At 44.4% G+C, this 12,885-nt stretch overlaps 1 protein-coding gene across 6 annotated transcripts in view; it reads right to left on the bottom strand.

Annotated features, from left to right (window-relative positions):
- TANC1 (tetratricopeptide repeat, ankyrin repeat and coiled-coil containing 1) overlaps positions 1 to 10,009 on the bottom strand; it is a 232,314-nt gene extending 222,305 nt beyond the window's left edge. For all 6 annotated transcript variants that reach the window (XM_046018133.1, XM_046018132.1, XM_046018134.1 and 3 more), the window contains exon 1: positions 9,871 to 10,009. The gene's annotated coding sequence lies outside the window, so the exon portion shown is untranslated. The remainder of the gene's footprint in view (positions 1 to 9,870) is intronic.
- Between the last annotated feature and the right edge of the window lie 2,876 nt (positions 10,010 to 12,885).

Genomic DNA, 12,885 nt, shown 5'->3' with positions numbered 1-12,885 from the left:
AACTGCTGTTTAATCCAGCTAACTTACTCTAAGTTAGGCTCTCTTAAGTCACATACATGCTCTAAGAACCCTAAATAATAATTTAAAAAATTCATAATTGCATCTATTTGCAACTTAGGAATCTCTCACTTTTTTCTGTCTTTGCCTCGATCAATAAGTATACATTGACTCTTTTACATGTTTTAATTTCTAAATCAAACTCTTTGTATAACACAAAATTGCCACTGCCAAATTTCCCTCAGTGGAGCTAAATTTTACTTATTCAAATCCATTTCCTTTGAAATCCACAACAGAATAGATTTCAAATTCATAAGTTGTCAAAGCGTACCATGTTTTCACTTTCAAAACTTCCTTGATATAGTTCAAAAACTCCTCAAACCCTCTCCAATGACTTCTCAGAATAAGTTACTGGCTTCACAGTAACAAAACACAAAACTAAACAAAACCTGAAATCAAAACTCTTTGACAGTCTTTAAGGTAATTCTTAAGGGCTTCTAACAGTTTACCTCAAAGTCCCCCAAACTGCCATTTTTATGCACCAGAAGTGGTCCTATTCTTATAAAGGGTCCTTTGGGTACTTGAACAAATTACATCCCAAGACAGACTGACCTTATCACAAATTCTATCTACTCTATGGCTAAAAGTATAAAAGCAAGCTTTTGACTAATATCTGCAATTCATTTGAGTAAAATATATGTCCTATTCCATTTAAAAGCATCAACACTTAAAAACTCTTGGGGAATACACTTAAAAGAAGACAAAAATGGCTAACAAAGAAATCTGAGTGCAAAGTCACTGCTATAAAGGAACAATAAAATTTGATGTCTCCCTTGCATCTAAGAGGCAATTTACAACATTCAAAACCCTTTCATAGACATTCTGTCATTTGACCCTCAAAACCCTGGAGAGATGTCTGTTTTCCATCACGATAGCATATATCTAACATGGCTCAACTTGAAAGCCAACAACTTGTCAACCCTCAATTATCCTTACCACGGAGAGAATAACAGCACATGTAATTCGATTCAGCTGAACCATGTAAAGTCCATCACCTCCTCCAGCGGGGACCCTCAGGCCAGACCCTTACCATGGGAGTCACCCCATGATTTTTCTTGGTGCGACTTGCAGGTAGCCAACTGTCCATGGGCACTTAGAGCTTCAGACAATGCATCCTCCAGGCCTTGGGGAGGAGACTCTCCTTTAAACTGACTGCACCTGCCTAGGATTGGCCCATGATGTTTCTGCAGCGTCCAACCACAGAGCTTCCCGTGTGTACCCATGTCACTGTTCCCACATGAAAGGAGAACAATGTCTAACTGTGGACAACACATATGAGGCCAGACAAAAAACTTTGGAATAAAAATGGATCCAGGATCCTCCCGTCTTAGCCATGTGCATTCTTTGCCCTCAAATCCCTTACACGTATATGGAGCAGTCTACCGCCTAAGGCTGTTGAGGGCTGGAGGAGAGAGGAACCCTCCCTGCCAGCCAGTAACCAGCACAGAGCTGAATTTAACAACTGTGTGTTCTCTGCTTGCCTCCCTTTGCTCCCAGGAAAGGGAAACAAGCAATTTAAAAAACTGACTGTGGTAAGGCAGGACTCCAACCATCAAGACGCCTACAATCTGTGATGCTAGCTAGCTTCGTTGGTAGAACATGCAATGCAACTCTTGATCTTGGGGTTGTGAATTCAAGCCCCACACTGGGCATGGAGCTAACTTACAAACCCATAGGCAAAGTAATAAGCAGGCCAGCACCTTATAAAAGGCAAAAAGCAAAAATACACTGTAATTGTCCAAATAATGTTCCCCAGGGGGATTAAACAGAAGGAACCAACCATGCAAATACAGAAGCAGAAGATGAGAAAATGTTATTAACAAAGCAGTATTTGGGCTAGGCCTTGAAGGACAATGGAAACAGGGTGGGGAGGGGCACCTGGGGGGCTCTGTAGGTTAAGCATCTACCTTCAGCTTGGGTCCTGATCTCCAGTCCTGGGATTGAGCCCCACGTTGGGTTCCCTGCTCAGTGGGAAGTCTGCTTCTCCCTCTCCCACTGCACCCACACACCTCGGCTCATGTGCTATCTCTCTCTCAAATAAATAAATAAAATATATATATTTTTTTAATTTAAAAAAAAAGAAAGAGGGACGCCTGGGTGGCTCAGTTGGTTGGATGACTACCTTCGGCTCAGGTCATGATCCCGGAATCCCAGGATCGAGTCCCGCATCGGGCTCCTGGCTCCACGGGGAGTCTGCCTCTCCCTCTGACCTTCTCCTCGCTCATGCTCTCTCTCACTGTCTCTCTCTCAAATAAATAAATAAAATCTTAAAAAAAAAAAAAGAAAAGAAAAGAAAATGTAGTGGGGGATGGGGAGGACAGCCTTCCCTGAGGCAAAACTGATACAAAGTATGTGACAGTTACAGAATGGGCAGGAGCTGAGTGGCATTTGCAGAGACAGAAGACAACTGGGTCTGGAAAGGAAAGTAATGAACCATATCGTGGAGAATCTTGAAAGCTGTGAATAAAAGGGAACAGCCATGGCTCTTATCTGTCCCTGCATCAGTTGTGCTTTCAGCTACAAATAACAAGATGAAAACACAGTCTCCAAACTTTTTGGCCATGTAGCCCTAAAAGTGACAAAATTAAACATGTACCCTCAACATGTTGTAAACTGCATAAAATTATACATAATTAAAATACTGGAGTTATGAATTACATGTGTATAATGTAGTATGTACATTATAAAATATCCATTAAAAACTTTTTAAGGGTAAGAGTGATGCAAACTGTATTCTTAAGTTTATTTTTATTAATACAAATCCAAACACAATTTTTCTGTCAATTTACTAATCTGAGTTCAGAGTCATTTCCTTGGGGCGCCTGGGTGGCTCAGTCAGTTAAGCTTCCAACTCTTGGTTTCGGCTCAGGTCATGATCTCGGGGTCCTAAGATGGAACACCTCAACAGGCTCTGTGTGGAGTCTGGTGGAGAGTCTCTCCCTCCCCCTCCAACCTCCCCCAGCCCCAGCTGGCGCTTTCTCTCTCTAAGATGAATAAAGTCTTTAAAAAATAATCATAAAAGGGGCACCCGGCTGGTTCAGTCGGTTAAGCATCTGCCTTTGGCTCAGGTCATGATCCCACGGTTCTGGAATCAAGCCCCATGCCAGGATTCCTGCACAGCTAGGAGCTTGCTTCTCCCTCTTCTTGTTCCCCTGCTTGTGCTCTCTCTCTGTGTCAAATAAATAAAATCTTTTTAAAAAGTAAAATAAAAAAATTTCATTAAAAAAGTCATTTTCTCATCTCCTAAAGACACTTTCTTGATCCTATAAACTTAAATCGTTACCATTAAGCTTTCTTTGCAAGAATCTTTTTAAGCCACTTGCCCATTTTGTGGGAGTCGGTTTACTCAAAAATAGGTAATATAATTTATAAACCCATTTACATGGATAGAGTTCACCCAAAGCAAGAATAAAAATGAGAGTACGACTGGCAATTCCACTAGGTTGTAAGGTGCCCACTCATCTCTCATGTAACCTAAGTAACAGGAGACTTTCAGGTACACCAACCAGTGTCAGCCATCTATTAAATATTAGTAAAGCTTTTCTTTCTGGATAAAGTTCTAACAGTTCCTTCCTTTCCAGACTGGATGGGCTAGCGTATTCCATTTGGAGATAATGGCCTCAAACAATAATAAAGCTGTTCTGAGTCACAGTGGTTTCAGGGTTAGTTCATTCAGCAGCTGGAAAAGGTCACTGTACTCTTGGGCACATCCATCTTTGTCTTCTATGATCCTTAGAGTGTCAACCTGTTCTATTTTGCTGACAACCTTCAGTTCCCAATATGGCGGTACCTAATACTTGTCACATAAATATTCGTTAGTCAGTCACTAGGCAAGAGGTATGGTATTACTAAAGATGACTTGACTTAATCCAGATTCACTCCCTAGGGCAGAGGATACACCCAACGTGCCCTGAAGTGCATGGCCAATGGAAAACTAATCAAAAGCAAGATGATGATTCCAAGTAATGTGGAAATTACTACAGCGGTGATCCCCATAAAGAATCATGTAACCACTAGAGTGTGAGTGAGCCTAAACCCAGGCAGAAAAAACCAGCCAGCTGAGCCCAGCTCCAATTTCCACCTCTGGATCAACTAAAGAGTAGCTTATTTAAACCACAAGAAGCAAAAGGGGCCAGGATGCGGAATGCTATGATTTGGGAAACAAACCATCCCTGGTATAACACTCTCTGCACACAGGACAGTGGGGAAAGAAAAAACTACACTGTCTCATTTCCACTGATTTTTTTTTTATTCAAACATCTAGCTCAGAGTAAGCAAGCACTCAATAAACATTAATAATTGATGTCACTAACCCCAAGTAATTTAGAATAAAGCATGGCAAAAAGAGGGAAGTATTATGGTATATATGATAATAATGACAAATTCCCAACTTTTTTGCAGTAATTCAATATCCTGTTATACAAGTGCCTGTCTATGCAGCAATTCAAATCTGCACAGAATGTGGAAAAGTCTCAAGACTGTAGGGTGTACATCACAGGAGCATTAAAATCGTTTTTACCCTCTGGTACATTGGTATGTTGTTATGACCAGCAATACCACTTTCGGAAACATATCCTGCATTAAACAACTAGCTCTTTTTGTTTAGCCTGCTCCCTCCCTCTTCCATTAACAATGAACCCCTTCTCTGTGGGACACTTTGTCTCCCCACAGCCCATCTTGTGGGTCTAAAGGAGACTGCCAACCGTAACTGTCCTTTGGGTGGCATCAGGCCAATCCGGGTTCTCTCCAGGGTTTTCCCAAACTGGAACTAAGAGCAAAGAGTCCATTTCTTGATGATGTGAGGTTCTGAAGCTACCAGCAGCTGGTGCCCCTATGTGGGCCCTGTAATTTAATGATGAGTAAATCACATCTGGGCCAAAGGGCTCTGATAGCCTAAGAGATACTTTTCAACACAACTAAACATCCAAATAGACTGGTTAAATAAATTATGTTAACATATGTAATGGATTTACCAAACAGCCATTAAAACAGTGCCGGAGAATATACTGATACGACGGAGGGGGAGAAAGCACATTACATAAGCATACACTATACTCTAAACCGTGCAAATTATATGTACCCTTGTATGTCAAACCTTTCTCACATTTCTTCAAAACCACATGTAATAAAAGATCCTGGTTTTGCATGAATATATATGCATGAGAAGAGCATAACCAAGTGTTCTTTAGAGACTGCCCCACCCCCCACCTGGACTCAAAGAGGTAATAAGCCACTATTCATGACAGGCAAGTAACCCTAGGTGTGCTGGGTGGGGCAGGAAAGGTGGTGAGTCACGGTGGCTCTGGGCTATATGACTGAACACACTAGGTTCACATTTACCTACAACTGTGGCTGGAAGATTTTTACTAATAAATTCCCTCATGGTAGCGGCAAATATCAGTGGGTAAAATCCAGGGACTATGCCATCCCTCTACACCAATTTCCTTGTCCTTGACATTCTTGCCTATGGGACTCTTCTTTCCAGAATATTCTTCTTGATCACACCTACCTGCAAGAGCCCTTAAACATCTACTTGAGAAGGGCAACCGCCATCAGTACCATAGCCACACCACACCGGAACCCCTTTCACTCTCCATAAGATAATGTTGCCTGACAGCCTTCTTTTTACCAAAAGTTTTCATTCAAAATCCAGTCTCCTGATATAAAAACAAAACAAAACAAAAAAACCCAGGAGCTCTTCTGCTTTGCCGCACTGGTTCCCTTCAGGTACACTGATAACAAAGTCTTCCTCAACTTCATTAGCAAATAGTGCTTCATTATGCTCTCTCTACTCACACACCTGGAAATGGCAGCCTTTCCAGCCAGTCAATCAGGACTCTTGGGTAGCTACTCTTTTTTGAGGTTTAAACCCCACAGCTTCATATTCTGAAGAGGCAGTCTTCTGAGAGTAAGTTTAAAAAGCTCAAGATGGACAGGCTGCTCAGACATAAAAGGGCCTATAGCTTAGCACATAATTTTATTTTAGAACCTTTTAAAGAAAATCCATACCAGCTTCCAAATGAGTCTCAAGTTGCACTCCGCTCTTAAGCAGGCAAGCAGGACACAGGACAGACATTTAGAGTCCCTGTGAAAATGGGTCACCTGCAGCCTGCTCCTTACTTCTTTACTGTTACACCAACAGCATTCTTCCCTAAGAACTTACGTAGCACAGAAAGTGCTGCAAAATTAGACTTATCCAGACATCAGTAGAAAGAACCCAAGAATGATGACAACAAAAAAGGGACATTTACCCAGGCTTTGTAATTCTGCTAAGAGATACCAAGATAAAAGGCAAATGATATGTTCATTTCTTATTTTTAAAAAAGACATACCAATTTGAGAAGTGATTTCCTTAAGAATGCTGTCTGGGTTACAAGTCTGGATTATAAATCACACTAGACCCTGAAGCCTACTTTTATTAAAAGAGAAGTTGAAAATAAACAAATGATTAGTTTGAGGTATGTGAATTTCTGAAACTCTCTTGGGGAGAAAGTTTTATTACCATTATCACTGATCTGTTTTTAATCTCTGACATCAAAGCATAGATGTTAACCCTGGGGTCCTGAAACCAGAATAACCCATAAATGAAATATGAGAAATCGCCACATATTAACATTAGTCTGTTTGTCAAGTTTTAACCAATTCTCGGGTAATTCCATAAATGGGGGGGGGGGAAGAATCAGAGGATCTAGCTCCAAGTTCAGTTCCACAATTTATAGATGATACCCCAGTAAACTGATCTAACTGGCTCAGCATCAGTTTACTAAACTGAGAATTAAGTGTTAAAATATGTAGGTAAAGCCCTTTGTAAACTCCAAAGCACTGTGCCAATATTACAGCACTAGTTACAGAATGCCTGCATTTCTCTAACTCTCAGAGAAGTTTAGCACTGAAAAGATAATTCCTTTTTAGAGATGACAATGATGAGAAAAACAAGGCCCAGAAAGGTGTTGGAGCCTTGTACAGAAAACATCTTTGTAAACTGGTTAGGAGGAGGTTCTAATTTTCCACCACTGAAATACACAGTTAAAAGACAGTCAAACAAAGTTATCCTAGAAACTAAAATCCCTCCCCAGCAATATGAGTGTGCACACACAGATAAACACACACACTTACCCACACACACAGATCCTCTGCTTCATTTTGCCTTTGTGAACTTTACTCCTGTAACAAGTTAAACTAAACTTTTCATCAGAAAGATCAAAATAAAGCCACTTCTCTGACTGTACGGCTTGCAGCCTACTTTCAACCCAGCCTAGACAAAACCTTTACAATTGGGTTAGAAATGTCTAAAAGAAACATTGACATAACATTAACCTCCGGCTATGCCATGCGGCAGGCATCATTATAATATGGATTATAGTTTTAGCAGCCCAGGGATACTGTTCTTAATGTTCCCTAGGAGATAAAGAATTAATCAGCAACTCTGAAGGGGATATTGCCTAAAAATGGACGGTTTAATCAAGACAATTTCATTGTCTTCGAAATTGTGCCCTCAATCACCCAGTATCAAAAACCCAGTATGGCACCAAATAAATCGTGTGGTGAAAGAGACAAAATGTTCTTTTTTTCTACAGGCCCTTATGGGAAGCAGAAAAGGGCTGACTATGAATCAGTTATGCCTTAGTTCCTCTATGGACATAAATTATGATAATTTGCACATTCTGGTGGTTAAACCAGGAAAGCAGAAAAACAGTGCTTTCAAGTCCCAGCATTTAAGTTTGTGGCATCTCAGCTGAAAGACAGGGTCATGAAAAAGTAACCTTACATTTATTTCTGGACTTTCCTGCCTCCTCTGAAATGGATGACACTATTTCCCATCCCTTATTGTCAAATCACAACAGTCCGGAAGCCTGGACCAAGTTCACTTGGCAGGTAACAGGAGCAACGCTAGGAGGAAGTCCTGAAGGATGTCTGATACCATATTTCCTTTATCCCTGCATACTTTTCATCTCCGTACCACCAAGATGTATTTACCACAAGTTCTAATTGACATCCACCAAACATTCTGTCTGACAAACTCTGCAGAAACTGGCATACTCTCAGGAAGGTCCCTGGTGAGATTTCTAAGTAGATTAGATGAGTCAAACATTCAGACTATACTATAATGACCATCTCTCAGTCGCTCGTAAATTCTCTCATTCCCAGCAATCAAGAAACAGCTGTTAAAATCCAGGAACGTTCCTAAGGAGTAGCAGATCTAAAATACCTCCGAGCTTGCCGGAGGAGCTTCACAACCGCTGCTTCTCCTTCCCCTCCCCCATCCCTGGAGTGCCAGGAATAAAGATGACCCAGGAAGGGGGAGGGGGGAAGTAGGGTAACGGATCTGGGGAAAGTAGATTTCCCCCATTTACTCTATAGAGGAATACCACGTCTCTGCACCAACTAACCGGACTTCTCCTTTCCTCTCCCATCCCCACCCCCTCCAAACACATTATTAACCTCTGCAGTCTGGTGGGCTGGCATTTCCAGAGTTGGTGACCTCAGCAGTCCTAAACCCTTTCTCAAAGATTCTAAGCCAGGAACTTCTCTTCCGTGCCAGAGTTCGAGGCCCATCCCAAGGTTAGATTCAGCTTGTCTTTACCTTGTAACGCGCCCAGACGGCGCTGCTCCTAGGGTCAAGTTCAAGATGAAGGTGCCCTCCTACCTTCCCCTGGTTGACTCCAGCAGGGACAGCGCTACCGACAGGAGTCTCATCACCAGAGAGAGGCACAGTGATCTGGGGCTGCCAAAACTGGGCTGGAGGGGAAGACTGTGGCGGAGGCCAGCGTCCTCCCAACCCCGGGCCGCGACGCAGTGTTTCTACCTGGGCACCGCTGCATTTCCTCCCGGAGCCTTACACAATAAGTCACGTAAGTTTTGAGACTACCGATCCGGAGACCTTTCTGTCTCCAAATACGCCACACAATGCTTAGGGCTTCCTTCCTCGCCAGCCCTTCCGGAAAGGTGCCGCGCCAAAGCGGGGAGCCCTCCAAGCCCCCAGCGCTGAACGCCCGCACCCCAAAGTCTTCCAGTAAGACGTGAGCCTTGACATAAGTTCCTCCAAAAGTGACCACTCTCCACTACCCACGAACAGGGGAATTCACAATCTTCATACAATCATCGTCTTTCCCAGCTCCCCCTCAATGTCTAATCCTACACCACCACCCCCCCAACACATGAAAGAAAGTGGATATGCTAATAGCTGTGTTTTGGAAGGGAAGCAATAGACTTTCAGCCCAGACTGGGGAAATACCACAACCCCCACTCCGCCCTCCGGCTTAAGTTCAACCGGCAACTTCAGGACCGGAGCTCTCCTACACTCCGGGGGCGCCCTGGACCCCGCGGTGCCAGGCGCGCTTCTCTCCGCCTCCCCTGCCCCAGGTACCAGGCGCAGCCCGAGCCTTTGCCAAGCCCGCGAGCTACACAGGAGGAGGGAAAGGGGGCGAGGAGGCGCGCCGGGCGGGGGTGGTCCCGAAACTCCCGCGTGCTACCGCGCGTCCCCGGTGTCCCCGCACCCCAGTTCTGCCGGGAGCGACTCGGTCCCGCGCGGAGGGGACCGCGAAAGGAAGGCGCCGACTCTTCAGAGCCCGCAGGACCAAGGCCCGGGCGCCCAACATGTCCAAGCCTATCCCGGGAAAGCTCCCGGGTGTGCCCAGCGAGGGGGGGGCTGGAGGGGGAGGCAGGCTCCAGAAACTTTCCCACATGCCTTTCCACTCCCCCCATCTCCCTCTCCTCCTCCGCGGGACCCTCTCCTTCCCTCTGCACCGCTGCAGCTGGCCCTGCCCGGGACACAAGGGAGGCCGGCGGCGGCGCCAGGGCGGCGGGAGTTACCTGCCGGGAAAGTTTCCAACTCCGCGGTGCGATTCCCCACCCCAGGGCCGGGCCTCGGGGCGCGGCCAGCTCGACGGTCCGCGGCTGCCTCTCCTCCCGCTCCCGATGCGGCCACTGCTCCCGCAGCTGCCACAGCGAAGGCTGCGCTCCGGCCCGTCCCCCCGCCTCTCACGGCCCACACCCGGGCCTCATTGGCAGCGCGAATCCCCGCCCTTGCGCGTGTTCCCGAAGGTACCTTCCTCTCGCGCGCCCGCCCGGGCCGCGCCTCCAGCGCCCCTCCCCGCCCCGGGCTGCGGCGTCGCCGGGGACCCGGTGGGACGCAGCGCGCTAACTTTCCGCCCCGCGCGGGCGCAGCGCTTCCTTGCCCCACCTCTCCGGGCCGGGTCTCCAGCGCCCCCCAAGGGGACTAATCTCCCGAGGCTGCGCCTGGGCCCCTCAGGGCCTGGACTGGATGAATGGTAGTTTTTCAACCTCTTTGGAATCAGCGTAGTGACACGGCGTCTCCTTCTTGCCGCGTTTTGAAAACAGCCAAAGAAGACATATGGGAGTAATTAAGCTGAAGTTTTGGTGGATGCTTCACGGTGACTTTTGTGGCTTTCTTGAATTTTCTTTCCCTCACTTAGCATACACATGCACACTCGACCACTCACTTTCTGGGGCACGAATGAGCTAAGGGAGATAGAAGGTGTAAGGGGCATCTCCCCTGCTGTCTTTTTCTTCCCAAAAGCGAAATAGGGACGTTCGGGAACTGTTGATTGCCGGGTGTGGGGGAGGGGGGTCCCCCAGGTCCCAGTTCTGCAGCCTCCTCCAACCCTTCCGTGCTGGCCCTGTGTTGTCTATGCTACATCCACAGAGGGCCAACATCGTGTTTCTGTCGGTGGGAGGAGGGAGGTATGGAGAGGGGGGTAAGACAAAGATGTTATTATTGTTTCGGCTGGTAGCAGTAAATTAAATTCCCGAGTTCCCAAAATGTTTTGTTATTTCCCAGCAGGGCGAAAGCCCGGATAGGGCCTACAGATTCTGGAGTCCTGGGTTCGCCAGCACCCCGCAGGAATCCCAGGCAGTCAATTCAAGCCAGGGGAGAGCTCAGCCCACTCCATGCCTGAAGCCTTTCGGACCTGCCGCGGTCACTGAGAGCAACTAGGACTGCTGCTGCCTTGTGTGGCCTGCGGAAATTGTGCACGGGTCACCCCAATGGTGTGTCTGGAGCTGGGAATACAGAAGTTGCTATAAATGGATTTATTGGCAACGCCTAACCTTGCTGTGGCAAACTCGCCTTTAACTGTGTTTTAAACAAGTTCCCCATAAAAATTTCAACTTCATGCAGAGCTTCCCAATATAAAGATACCCCCAGAGAGGAGTGTGCATATTTAGAGTTCTTATTGAAAAGGACAGGAAGCAATCTTCCTACATAATCTTCCTACATAAATGAAAAATGACTGAAATTTGCTGGATTTCTTACCTATAGTTTCAAAGGTCTGATTATTATTGTGCTGATATTTGAGCAGTAAACACATCCGCAGCCCAAAGTCTTCCTCAAACAAAGCAGGATATGAATATTTATAATAACATATAAACTTATTAAACTGAATAGTATTGACCTATTTCTTCACTCTGAAATGTCTCATTGCTGAAAAATATAGTGATGTTTTATTTAATTTCTCTCAAAATGAAATGTACCAAAGTTACCAATCTTTCAACAACAGATGAAAAGGCAGACAGTCTTTAAGACAACCTCAAAAATAAAAGAACGACACAAAACAAAAAGTCCACAGTGATCTAACTAAACTGAAATATTAAAATATAAAAGAAACCGGGCGCCTGGGTGGCTCAGTGGCTTAAGCCGCTGCCTTCGGCTCAGGTCATGATCTCAGGGTCCTGGGATCAAGTCCCACATCGGGCTCTCTGCTCGGCGGGGAGCCTGCTTCCCTCTCTCTCTCTCTCTGCCTGCCTCTCTGCCTACTTGTGATCTCTCTCTCTTGCTGTCAAATAAATAAATAAAATCTTAAAAATATATATATATATAAAAGAAACCATCCTAGGGAAATACACTGGTAAAAATGTCTGCCTCAGACTTCTTTATAATGGGTGAAATGTATAACGGGTGAAATTTACAATTTGAATCACATTCTTCTGTCTTTGGCTCCTGTAAGCCATATTCTCCAAGTTTTTGATGAAATTGCTTAAACTGGGCTTTAAAGACAATAATATTCATTTTCTCCCTTCCTTCCTCAAAGCATCCAAAGTAACAAGTAGAAATCACATAAAGTATATATTTTCATTATCAACATTATCTTTAAATTATTTTTAATTGGGAAATTCTTGTCTTTATAGTTCCAGAAGTCACAGTCGCTAAAGAAGTAACTTCATCACTGCCTAGTTAGGAGTGTTTAACATTCTAAACAGGCATACAGCTAGCAATCTGAAATTTGTACACAGAAGGGCCCCGTCTCCTCTTCTTCCTGTAGTGTTTATATAATCCAAACTACATGTTATTATGCACAATCTGATCTCCAGCTTTAAATGGCTAGCATTACATACAGTACGTATGTCATACTAAGAACATCAAAGCTGTCTTAAACTGTGAGTGAAAGTGGTACATTTTATAGAAGACAAGGCCAAAAACACAGAGTAATCAGAATTCATGCATGAAGGAAGAAGGGGGGTCCATTAAGATTAAGTCTATAAGAGAAAAATTTGAACATTTTCTAAGAATCTAAAAATATGAAGTATTAGCTGAGCATAAGTTCAAAAAACAAATTCCAATGCTTGCTAAGGATCTCCTTTTCCCTTTTAAAAAAAAGATATTTTTATTTAGTTTTTAGGCAATTGTTATTTTTAGGGGGAGAGGAGAGCAAGAATCACCTCTTAGGTTCCTTAGGGCATTTCTGATTATCCCATTGAATTTAAAAAACTCACTCATTGCATTTCTGTTGATTCCAGCTGATAAAAATAATCGAAAGACAAATATAGATCACATTAGTGTTATATGTTGAACACATTCACCAAGCATGC

This window comes from Meles meles, chromosome 9, assembly GCF_922984935.1.
Source record: "Meles meles chromosome 9, mMelMel3.1 paternal haplotype, whole genome shotgun sequence".
NCBI lineage: Eukaryota > Metazoa > Chordata > Mammalia > Carnivora > Mustelidae > Meles > Meles meles.
This window is presented reverse-complemented; position numbering and strand designations above follow the sequence as displayed.